This window comes from Eutrema salsugineum, unplaced genomic scaffold (assembly GCF_000478725.1).
Source record: "Eutrema salsugineum unplaced genomic scaffold, Eutsalg1_0 scaffold_14, whole genome shotgun sequence".
NCBI lineage: Eukaryota > Viridiplantae > Streptophyta > Magnoliopsida > Brassicales > Brassicaceae > Eutrema > Eutrema salsugineum.
This window is the reverse complement of record NW_006256877.1, coordinates 6,961,316-6,973,507: the sequence shown is the minus strand read 5'-3', so window position 1 is coordinate 6,973,507 and position 12,192 is coordinate 6,961,316. Positions and strand designations below refer to the sequence as shown.

At 40.1% G+C, this 12,192-nt stretch overlaps 2 non-coding genes across 2 annotated transcripts; one reads left to right on the top strand and one right to left on the bottom strand.

Annotated features, from left to right (window-relative positions):
* Nucleotides 1-356: 356 nt before the first annotated feature.
* On the bottom strand, nt 357-461 carry LOC112088672. Its single transcript, XR_002900617.1, has one exon. It is a non-coding gene; the product is annotated as a small nucleolar RNA R71 (small nucleolar RNA).
* A 10,064-nt stretch (nt 462-10,525) lies between these two features.
* Nucleotides 10,526-10,632, top strand: LOC112088607. Its single transcript, XR_002900553.1, has one exon. It is a non-coding gene; the product is annotated as a small nucleolar RNA R71 (small nucleolar RNA).
* Nucleotides 10,633-12,192: the final 1,560 nt, after the last annotated feature.

The window sequence follows — 12,192 nt, the reverse complement described above, 5'->3', positions numbered from 1 at the left end:
GGAAGCTGTGACAATCCTTGTTGTCATGGAAAGAGGTATGGAGTCCACCCTCCTCCAATTGAAACTGAGGCCTATGAGATCAAAGCAAGCTTGGTTAGATTGATTCAAGACTCTAAGTTCTTGGGGTTAGGAATGGAGAACCCATATGATCATTTGGACTCCTTTGAGAGGTTATGTGACACATTTAGGACTGGAGGAGTGCCCCAAGACAGTATCAAGCTCATCTTGTTCCCATTTTCACTTGGAGAAAAGGCAAGCAAATGGGAGAGAGCATTACCATCCCACTTGGTCAATTCTTGGGATGATTGCAAAATGATCTTCCTTCAGAGGTTTTATCCCATACAAAGAACTGTCCAAGCTAGTAAAGACATCTTGAGCTTCAAACAAGGAACCCATGAGACCTTTGATGAAGCATGGGAGAGACTTAAAGGATACACTAGAGAATGTCCTCATCATGAGTTCAAACAAGAAGCTATCCTTAGTATCTTCTACTGGGGAGTTGATATAGAGAATAAATGGACTTTGGATGTAGCTAGCAATGGGCGTTTTGCAAATCTTACCATAGAACAAGGAGAGCTACTTGTTGAGAATTTGGCCAAGAGTAATGAAAGATACAAGGAGCTTGGTATTGAAGCTTGTAAAGATGGTCAAGGTGAGGTGGAGCTTTGTTTTCAGCAAGAGTTTGTTCCACAAGGGCAAGTTGCTTCAAAGCCTCAAGAAATGGAGTTGAACAGCATGTTCCAACAACTTCTCAAGGGACAAGATGAGATCACGAGAAGAGTGAAGAGTTCTTACAATGATCTCCACAACAAAATAGAGAGTTTAACCTCTCAAGTGAATCACATGGAGATCAAAGATCATGAAGCTGCTATAAATGAGATAGAACGTCTACTCTATAGTCCACAACAAGACATTGCTTTTAGAGGTCTTTATTCACAAAACAATGAGGACATTGAGCAACTCAGTATGGAGGTGACCCTTGAAACTGAAGTTTTTGCTATAAAAGACGTCCATGGAGCTTCTAGAGACAAGATTCAGATTGTTGCTGAAGAGAAGGCCAAGCAAAAGCTCAAGAAAAAAGAAAAATCTATTGAGCCGCCAGCCTATGTGCCTCCAAGTCTCTGTGATGAGTTTTAACACTTTGAGATGAAGTATGTGGGGGATTGTGGAATGAAAGAGAAGGATCAACCTCTTAGAGATTGTGAGAAAAAGAAAGAACGCCAAAGAAAGCTTGATCTTGAGTTCATTGATGGTGAGAAGTTATTTAGTGATGATAAGGATTTCTTGAAACTCCAATCTTCTACACAAATGAGGAAAGAAGTTTCTTGCAAAGTGGTTCAAGAGAAAGGTGAAAGTCCTAAGTCTAAATAAAGAAGCCTAAAGAAGCTCACTCTCCTACCATTTCCAAGAAGAAACCAAGCAAGACCAAGGAGGAAGAAACTTTGCTAGACAAATCCTCCACTATAACTCTCATTCCATTGACTCATCAAGATGGAGTGATTGAGTATAAGGTCTAGTGTAGAGGAGGGTCTAAGCCATTTGCAAAGGTCAGAGCAGTTCTCACTCAAGAGCTGAAGGACAAAGGTGAAGATGGTATTGAGGAGCTCATGATGAAAGTGGTGAGGCTTGAATTCAAAGAAAATCCAGGGAATTCCTCTACTCTCTCTCTCTCTCACTAAGCAAAAGGTATGGAAAGTCAAACTTAGTGACTTAAAACAAAGTGCACTTGGGAGACATTCCCATGGCTATCATTGTATATACTCTTTTTATTTGATTTCCAGTTTTAATTCTATGTTTTGGGAGCCTTTTGATCTTTTTGTTAAGTGTGTGCAAGGTTATTTGATGGTCTAAGGGTTGAGACGTGTTGGACAGAGACCAAGGACGTGCATCAGCTAGTCTATGGTGATGATTGAGTGTCCATCCCCATCTCCAATTCCCTAAAAGGTAACACTCCAAACCTGTACATAGCATTCAAGCATCTAGTTTTTCATTTTCTTAGTTTATCTTTTTCATGTTTGTTTTTCCTTTTTCTCATGCTTTTATAACACAAGGGACTGTGTTATTTAAGTGTGGAGGAGGGGTTTTGTGTTTACTAATCATGTTTTCTCTTGTTATTATTTTGATTTGCATCTTGAGTCTGCATCTAAGTGCATAGAAAAAAACCAAAAAAAAATTGAAAAATCTGAAAAATTTTCACAAAAAAAAAATGTTCATTCTAGTTGCATTTACATTTTTAGGATTGAGTCTAGTTGCATTCATATAGGTTACATCATTGCATAGGAGTAATAATATTTTTTTTCCTTGAGAGAACATCACTTTGAGAATTTGGATGTTCATGTTTGTTGATTCTTTTGTGCTTGCGAAGACTTGAAAAGATTTGGATCTGTGAAACAAGTTTTAATTTGAACTCAGCTCTAATAAGTGAAAACCACTGAACCTGACTTTTAATTATCTTATGATGCATTGTTTGAGTGAGCATTGTGGATTCTCATATACATATTTGAGCTAGAACCCATTTTTTACCACTCTTTTTCCTTAGCTCAAATAGCTTATTCCACCTTTGGATCAGTTCCACACCCTGAACCCAACCTTCTTTCAAGCCAAAGCGTTTTGTGAGTGTTGTGAGGCCTCATTGGATCAAACTTAGCAGAAAGTGTTAGGTTTAGAGCGACAAGGCAAGTCTCTAATATATTCATAAATTGCATCATTTAGTGTACATATTTAAGTCCAAATCATATCTCATTTGCAAAAATTTTAGGTATTTAGGCATTTTTTTAGTATTTAAGAGATTGCATTAGGTCCAAGAGAGTTTTGCATGGTTTGGAGTGTTAAACAGGTGCTTTTGGAGCCTATTTGTAGTGGAGAATGTGATTCAGATGAAGAAATGGAGTTGAAATGATCAAAAATGGTGTAGAGGAGCAATTTTTATTCTCTCGGAAAAATGCTGTACTGATGGTCGAAGATTCTCGGCTAAATTCCATTCTGCCGGTAGATCTCTCGGCCAAAAACACGTACTGGCGGTTAAGTTTCTCGGCCAAATATCTCGGGTGCGGATATGTCTCTGAAATCATGTTACCGGAAGGTCTTGCCGGCCGATTCAGCCTCCGAGGTCTTCAGCAAAGATCAAGTTAATTGAGTCTAGATTTCAGAACAGTTGGAATCGATGGATTTAGAGCTTCGAACCGAAAGATACGGTCACCGGAAGACAAACCTGTCTCGCTTCCATCCGGTGCAATCCGATACGTCTGAAAGATCACCTGTCCGAGGAGTTTTAACGTCCGTTTCAGCTTACAGTGTCTTCATCAAAGTTGTAGATGATCAGGTCACGTATCCATAACAGGTGTATTCATAGAATTTGGAGTCGTGAGCAGAGAGTTAAGCTCACCAGAAGGCACACATGTCTCACTACAGTTTCAAGACCGATCCGACGAGTCACAAAGATTGCATAAGACGATGCCTTTCCAATCCGATTTAGTTGTCGGGCCCTTCATCAAGATTTAACTTTTTTTAGTGATATTTCCAGAACAGCTGAGATCGCCCAGTTTGAAGCTATGTGCAGAAAGATACCGTCTCCGGAGTGAACACTGGTCCAAGAGCTTCTTTTTGATCGTTTCAATGCACTGCAGAGATGAGCCGTCCGGGGAACCTTCCACTCCCCGAGCACCAAAGGTTTCTTCAGAAAAGTTCGAGCTTGATGAGTCAAATTTCTCGTGGACTTAGTTTGGTATCATTTGGAGTTGTGAGCTGTGAGTTCCGGAAGGCGGGAGACAGACATGTCAATCAGGCGTTTAAGAGTTGAAATTATGCTAAGTGTCATACTCTGACACGGTCCTAATGCCACGGTCCATACTTGTTCGTGGCAATGCTTTGCCAATCTTAGGCGATTGAAACGGAGAGAATACCACGGTCTACACCAGACCGTCGCAAGGTATTACTTCTGAGTGCCAACCTTCGGTAATTGACATGGTTTTGAGACACGGTCCATGCTTGACCGCGGCAAACACTAAAGACCTTTGACACGACCAAGATGCCACGGCCAATCATCAGGCCGTGGCAATCACAGAATTCTCAACACTTTGCCACACTCAAAATGACACGGTCCAGACAAGGCCGTGGCAAACCAATCAGCTCATGATCCAGACCCAGAAAGGAAGAGACACGGCCATGCATCTGATAGTATGAATTTTTCAATCCTTGATCAATTCCTCAAGTACTCATGTCATTGTAGCACTTGAGGTATCAATCCAAATGGAGAGATTCTAGACACTAAGACTATGAGGATCAATTCTTAATCCAAGTCTAACTAAACAGATGAGTTGGTAACAAGGTGATCTAAAAACATAAAGCAAACAAGAACAAGCAGGAACTTAAGAATTAAACAAGCAAGAGAAACTAAACAAACACTCAAATTCAAATAAAGAGAAAGCTAAACCTCTAGATGTGATCATTGATCAGGGTGCTTTCAATGCTCAACTCATGATGCTAAGAAAACAATGCAACACTTGAAATTCTTTAGTCTAGACTTCCAAAGCAGATTAATTCATTCTCATGACAGAAATCTCTTTGCAAATTACTTAATCAAGACTAATTCCCATTAGTGATAAGCAATTAACAAGCATAAGGTTCCAAGTCTAACATGACCAAACAGCCTCTTTGTGCATCAAAATAAGAGCTAAGAAAGACTGAATCTTATACAGAAAGAAATAACAAGCAATCACATGATCTCAAACATTTCAACTTAGAACTCTAATCTAGACTAATCCTCTCATGAAGGCATTAATCTCTACACTAATCCACTTTCAAACCAAATCATCATTTGTGAAATATGATTCAATGAGCATTAAGAAACAGTTCTAATATGTCATTCATGCATTTAACAAATCATTCCCATGATGAAAAAGGCATAAACCCTTAAGTTAGCTCATTCAGGCATTTCATCAAACACCTTGTGGGTGGAGAAATGCCTTAGTTCTAGATCAAGCTTATAATGAGAGATCTAGCATTAAGAGCAGCTAACTAAGGAAATGAAATGAGAATCTAGACCCTAAACATCACAAATCAAACATCTAAGCACCCTAATCTACACACCTAGAAGTTTAAAAGATGACTACTCACTAATCATGAAGAACACATCTAATCTTTTGCAAGAGATGATGTTAATCATGATTAGAAGCAGAAATGAGATGATGAGATGATAAGAACAGCTTTGGAATGATCAAATCCCTTAGATATCTCTTAATCAAACTCGTTTTTACATTAAAAAGGAAAGAGAAAAACAAAGCTTAAGTCTTGGAAAAAACCCTAAAAAGCATATATAGTGTCTCTTGCGGACCGGGTCAGCCCAAGAAAAACTGGGTCCTGACCCGGCTTTGATGGATAGTGGTGTGGTTTGCCACGGTCAGATGATGCTTGGACAGACCGTGGCAAACTGACCGTGGCAAACTGATAGTGTCAAAGTTCTTTGACAGATTCTTCATGATCAAGGTTGCCATGGCTTGATTTACACCATGTCTAGTGGCCGTGTCTCTTCTTTTCTGGGTTTGGGTGATGAACTTCTTGGATTGCCACGGTCTAGTAGCTCTTGGTCAAGCCCCGTGGCAAGTGGTCGTGTCAAAAGCCGAAGGTGTGTAAAAGTTGCCATGGTCAAGTCCTAGACCGTGGCATTCAAACCGTGTCAAAACCCGAATGCTTGTAAAGTTCCTCCCAGCCAAGTGTTTGTTTGCCACGGTCAAGTGTAGACCGTGGCATGAAGATCGTGTCAATCGCCGAAGGTGTGTAAAAGTTGCCACGGTCAAGTCCCAGACCGTGGCATTCAAACCGTGTCATGTTTCACTTAGCTCGCATCATTCAGGGCTGTCTGGACCACTTCTCATTCCGGAGAGTGTAACTCATAAGATACTTGTCCGAATTGAGTGATTCCGGTTGCAGAGGCGAGAGGACTCATATATCTACAACTTTAGTGAAGGAAGCTTTGGTGCTTGGGAAGTGGAAGTCTTCCTGGAGGGCTCATCTTCGCAGTGCATTTACACGATCAGAGAGAGGCGTCTAGACATGTTTCCATTCCGGAGACCGTATCTTCCTGATCATAGATCCGAATTGAATGATCTTGGACGTTCTAGAAAGAGGACTCAAATATCTCTGATTTTTATGAAGGCCCCGGAAACCTAATCCTTCTGGAAGTGCACCGTCCTTCGCATTCTTCGGAGCTAATCGGCTTGGTCCAAAACGGCAGCGAGACAGGAGTTTCTTCCGACGAGCTTAACTTTCTGCTCACGCGTCCGAATTCCATGACTCCACTTGTTCTGGAACCGTGATCTAATCTACTCCAACTTTGATGAAGCCCCCGACAACTGAATCGGATCGGAGGGTTCCCCGGACAGGCGATCATTCAGGAGTATCGGATTGCTCCGGAATGGATGCGAGAGAGGTCTGTCTCCCGGTGACCGTATCTTTAAGCTCAGAGCTCCAAATGCCCTGATTCAACCTGTCCTGGATTCTGGACGCAATTATCTCCAACTTTTCTGAAGACCTTGTAAGCTGAATCGGCCGGCAAGAGCTTCCGGTGACGCGATTTCGGAAATGTATCTGCACCCGGGATTTTTGGCCGAGAGACTTGACCGCGGTACGTGTTTTTGGCCGAGAAAGCTACCCGCGGGAAGGATTTTGGCCGACAATCTTCGGCCATCAGTACATCATTTTGCCTAGAAACCCAAAATTGCTCCTTTTCACCATTTTTGATCATTTCAACTCTATTTCTTCATCTGAATCACATCCTCCACTCCAAATAAGCTCCAAAAGCACCTGTTTAACACTCCAAACCATGCAAAACTCTCTTGGACCTAATGCAATCTCCTAAGTCCTAAAACAAACCCTAAGGACCTAAAATGCATGAAATAAAACATGATTTGGAATGAAATATGCAACCTAAATGATGCAAATTATGAACATATCAACTCCCCCACACTTATCCTTTGCTTGTCCTCAAGCAAAAAGAACAAATGAAAGAGAGAGGTTGAATGCATTGGGAGTTCATATTTCCTTTTTGAGAGAAGTGATCACAATGAGAATTCAAGTTCATGCTCAATTATGCAATGCAAAGCCATACTCAGATATATATCAACTCAACAAGGAATCTCCACAAGTTCTTCTCTCTCTCCACTCTTTCACATTCATTAAGTTTTTTACCAAGTGGATCAAATGATGCATTGTTTAAACAAACATAGTTTGGCTAGGGTGAGGTTATGAGACTAAAATGATCTCATCAATGCCTGAGTGGGTTCAATGCAGCAAAAGGATCTCTCTATGAATGACCAAACTTTGGCAGAATGCTAAAGGTAAAAGGCAACCTATGCATACAAGGGCAAGGACTCATCCCACCCCACACTCTACTCAAAGTTTCCTCACTTGCTTACTTCTCACACTCATTCTTCTCTCACTAGGGATTGTCTTTTCCTTTTCATACACAAGTCTTGGAGTTCAAACTTTCCATAGCTCTTTTTCACTTTCTTTTGTAACCTCTAACCTCTTTTTTTCTTTCTTTTTTAAAAACATTTGAGCTCTTTGGCTTCTTTTTTTTTCACTTAGAGGCTAGACTCTTTCTTTTCAAAACACTAGAGCTCACTTTTTTGACTCAAAACTCCAAGACTGTTTTCTTTTCTTTTTCTATCCCCTAGTTCTCACCATTCTCCTTTTATTTCCACTCATCTCTCCTTTTTCCACTCACCAACAAGTATTCCCCCACACTTAGTTCTTGCCAAATCTCTCAGCTCCTTGATGATGGAACTTAGCACTCAATGAGACTTGCCCTTGTCGCCCTACACCTAACATTTTCTGCTAAGTTTGGTCCAAGGTGGCCTCTCAATCACACACAAACAATTGTCTTGAAAGATGGATGGGTTCAGGGTGAGGAAAACTGATGTATTATGCTGATTCAGCTATTTGAGCTAAGGAAGAGGATGGTAAAAACAGGATTCTAGCTCAAATATGTATATTGGTATCCACTAGCTTATTCAAACAATGCATCAAAATGATAATTTCAAGTCAAGTTCAGGGTTTTCACTTATTAGAGTTGAGTTCAATTCAAACTTGCTTCTCAGATTCAAATCATTTCAAGCCTTGCAAGCACATAAATCATTTCACAAGCATATTTGGTCCAAATTTTCAAAGTCATGTACTCTCAAGGAAAAACTATCATTACTCCCAGCAAGATGCAACCTATATGATGCAAACTAGACTCAATCCTAAAAAATGTGAATGCAACTACGTGATCATTTTTTGTGAAATTTTTTTTTTTTTGATTTTTCAATTTTTTTGGTTTTTATATGCAGACAGATTTGTTTGTGATGGAAAGGAGTAGTGGAATCGTGAATCTCAGGAGGCTAAAGAACACCAGGTCATCTGTAACCTGAACACACTCCACAAGACACATCAAAACACCCTAAAAACACCAAGAGAAAGCATTAAAAAGAATATTTACAAAGGATAAGCTTGGGGTGTCTTCCAAGAGAACTTTGTTTTAAGTCACTAAGTTTGACTTTTCATACTCTTTTCTTAGTAAGTGAGAGGAGGAGCTTTGATGCTCCTTGTCTTGTCCATGAATTCAAGCATTAGGTCCCTGTTCATCAGCTCTTGAACACCAGATGACCCTTTGTCTATGAGCTCTTGTGTGAGGATTGCCCTGACTTTTGCAAAAGGTTTTGATCCTCCAATGCCTTTAACCTTGTATTCCACAGCTCCACCATCAAACTTCCAAGGAGTGAGAGTTAAGACTTGAGAAGATGACTCAAGAGTGAATGGTCTGGTTCTTGGTGGGTTCTTGTCTTGAGACCCTGAGCCATTGCCTTTGTTGTTGCTGATCTCCTTCTCACTTGGTGTAGGAGATAGAGATTCTAAGCAAGCTTCATCATCACTAAAGAAATCCCCTTCAAACTCAAGATCAGGTCTTATTAGGGATTCTTTCTTTTTCTCAACAGATGCAAGGGGTTGAGCTTCTTCTATAGTTCCAATACTCCCCACATACATCATCCCATAGCGTTTTAACTCATCAGAATCATCAGATATAACTCCACAAAACCCAGCAAGAGGAGGCTTAAGAGGATAAGATACTTCATCATCTACCTTAGCAAGCACCACTCTTTGAGTATCAAAGTCCATCCTTGCTCCTGTGGTGTTCAGAAATGGAGTTCCAAGCAAAAGAGGTAGCTCTTTTGTCTTCTTCATGTTCATAACTACAAAATCTGTTGGAACTGTGCATTCACCAATTTTCAATGGGTAGTCTTCAAGGATTCCATATGGCTTCTTTGAGGATGAATCTCCAAAGGTAATTGACATGGGGTAATGCTTAAGAGTCTTGATCCCAAGTCTCTCCACCATGTCTAAAGACATTACACTGATGCTTGATCCAGAATCACATAAAGCATTGTCCACTTTCAAACTTCCAAGAGAGCATGAGATGGAGAACTTTCCTGGATTACCTAGCTTGGGAATTGATTTGGGTTTCACCCTTGTTGAACCAGTGCTAGAGACTCCATCAGATGTCCTTCCTTGAACCATTCTCTGATCCTTTCTTTCAGTAATCTCAAAATCATTCTTTCTCATATCAAAAGAAGCTGCCTCCCCACCGTCTTTCTCAATGTCCTCATTGAGATCACAGAACAGGAACTCAAACTCATCTATGATGGCGTCCTAATCATCTTTTGTCATGCATTTTTCACTTGAGACATTGCCATGGAGAAGATCCTCAATTTCTTGGACAGCAGCATGATTCTCAGCATTTGAGAGGATTACATTGCAGTATTCTGTTTGATGTGCAACTGATGTCCCTGGTAAAGATCTTTGAGCTTGAGAACTGCAGTGGCCCTTGTTGTTCTCTAGAGTCTTGACTTTGGAAGCCAAGGTGGAAAGTTGAGTTAGAAGATCAGAATAAGTGCAATCCACCTTGTTGTTAATCTCTGCCATTTTCTTGTTGAAGTCCATGGCACCATTTGCTTGACCTTGGAGGATTTGTTGGAGCAGGTTCTGCACTTCTTGATCCTTATTCTCTGAGTTCTGTTGGAGACTTTGTTGTTGGGGAGAGAAAAAACCTTGTTGTTGAGTGTTTTGAGGATAGAAGTTCTGGTTTGGGGGATTCTTGTAGTAGGTAAAGCCCTTTTGGTAACCTTGTTGGCCACCTACAAAGTTCACCTCAGCTGTGATGTCTTCCCTTTGAAATGTGTCTTGAAACACATGATTCACATCTCTAACAAAGTTGGCTGACTGATGAGAAGCTAATAGAAGTGTGTCTAGCTTCTCATTGAGAGACTTGATGTCTTTCCTTGTCCTTTCCTCTTCAGCACTCACAGCTCCTCTTGAATTCCTTTCAAAGTCTGATCCATAAAGCTCATCACTTTGAGCTACATTCTCCACTAGGGTCATGGCGTCATTGACTTCCTTGGTCATGAAATTACCATTTGAAGCTGTGTCCAAGAGGAGTCTGACCTTTGGTAAAGCACCTCTGTAGAAGGTACTTAGCAGCTGACAATCTGAGAATCTATGGTGAGGGCATTGCATGGTATACCCTCTAAATCTTTCCCAAGCCTCACAAAATGATTCATGGTTCTTCTGAATGAAACTTGAGATTTCATTTCTTAACCTTGCTGTTCTTGATGAAGAGAAGAACTTGGTTAGAAATGCTCTTTTGCATTGCTCCCATGTTGTGACTGATCCTTGAGGTAGAGACTTTTCCCACTGATGAGCTTTGTCTCCTAGAGAAAAAGGGAACAGCCTCAACTTGAAACTGTCCTCACTTACTCCATTCATCTTAGTTAGATCACAAACTCTATCAAAGTTGTCAATGTGATCTAGCGGGTCTTCTACTGCCAAGCCATGGAACCTGTTTGATTGCACCATGTTGATCAAGCCAGACTTAATCTCAAAATCGTTTTCAGGTGTTGGAGCTTGAATCCCATGTCTTTGACCCTGAGCATTGGCTTCATCACCAGCTCCCACAACTTGTCTTGGACGTGGAGGTGGTGGGTCTTGCTGATTCTGGTGGTTTCCATTACCACCATGAGCCTGTTGCCCTTGATCCATACCCAACCTCTCAATGTGCTCAGCTCTTTCTCGTTGTCTTCTTTCTTCACTTCTGGTGTTCATACACCTGAAAACAAAGACAACACTTGAAAGGTAATCAGTAAAACAAAAGAAAATGACTTGATCTCAAGAAGATCCAAAGTCCTAATGCTAGAATGAATCTCCAATTGGCAACGGCGCCAAATTGATAGTATGAATTTTTCAATCCTTGATCAATTACTCAACTACTCATGTCATTGTAGCACTTGAGGTATCAATCCAAATGGAGAGATTCTAGACACTAAGACTATGAGGATCAATTCTTAATCCAAGTCTAACTAAACAGATGAGTTGGTAACAAGGTGATCTAAAAACATAAAGCAAACAAGAACAAGCAGTAATTAAGAATTAAACAAGCAAGAGAAACTAAACAAACACTCAAATTCAAATAAAGAGAAAGCTAAACCTCTAGATGTGATCATTGATCAGGGTGCTTTCAATGCTCAACTCATGATGCTAAGAAAACAATGCAACACTTGCAATTCTTTAGTCTAGACTTCCAAAGCAGATTAATTCATTCTCATGACAAAAATCTCTTTGAAAATTACTTAATCAAGACTAATTCCCATTAGTGAATAAGCAATTAACAAGCATAAGGTTACAAGTCTAACATGACCAAACAGCCTCTTTGTGCATCAAAATAAGAGCTAAGAAAGACTGAATCTTATACAGAAAGAAATAACAAGCAATCACATGATCTCAAACATTTCAACTTAGAACTCTAATCTAGACTAATCCTCTCATGAAGGCATTAATCTCTACACTAATCCACTTTCAAACCAAATCATCATTTATGAAATATGATTCAATGATTCAATGAGCATTAAGAAACAGTTCTAATATGTCATTCATGCATTTAACAAATCATTCCCATGATGAAAAAGGCATAAACCCTTAAGTTAGCTCATTCAGACATTTCATCAAACACCTTGTGGGTGGAGAAATGCCTAAGTTCTAGATCAAGCTTATAATGAGAGATCTAGCATTAAGAGCAGCTAACTAAGGAAATGAAATGAGAATCTAGACCCTAAACATCACAAATCAAACATCTAAGCACCCTAATCTACACACCTAGAAGTTTAA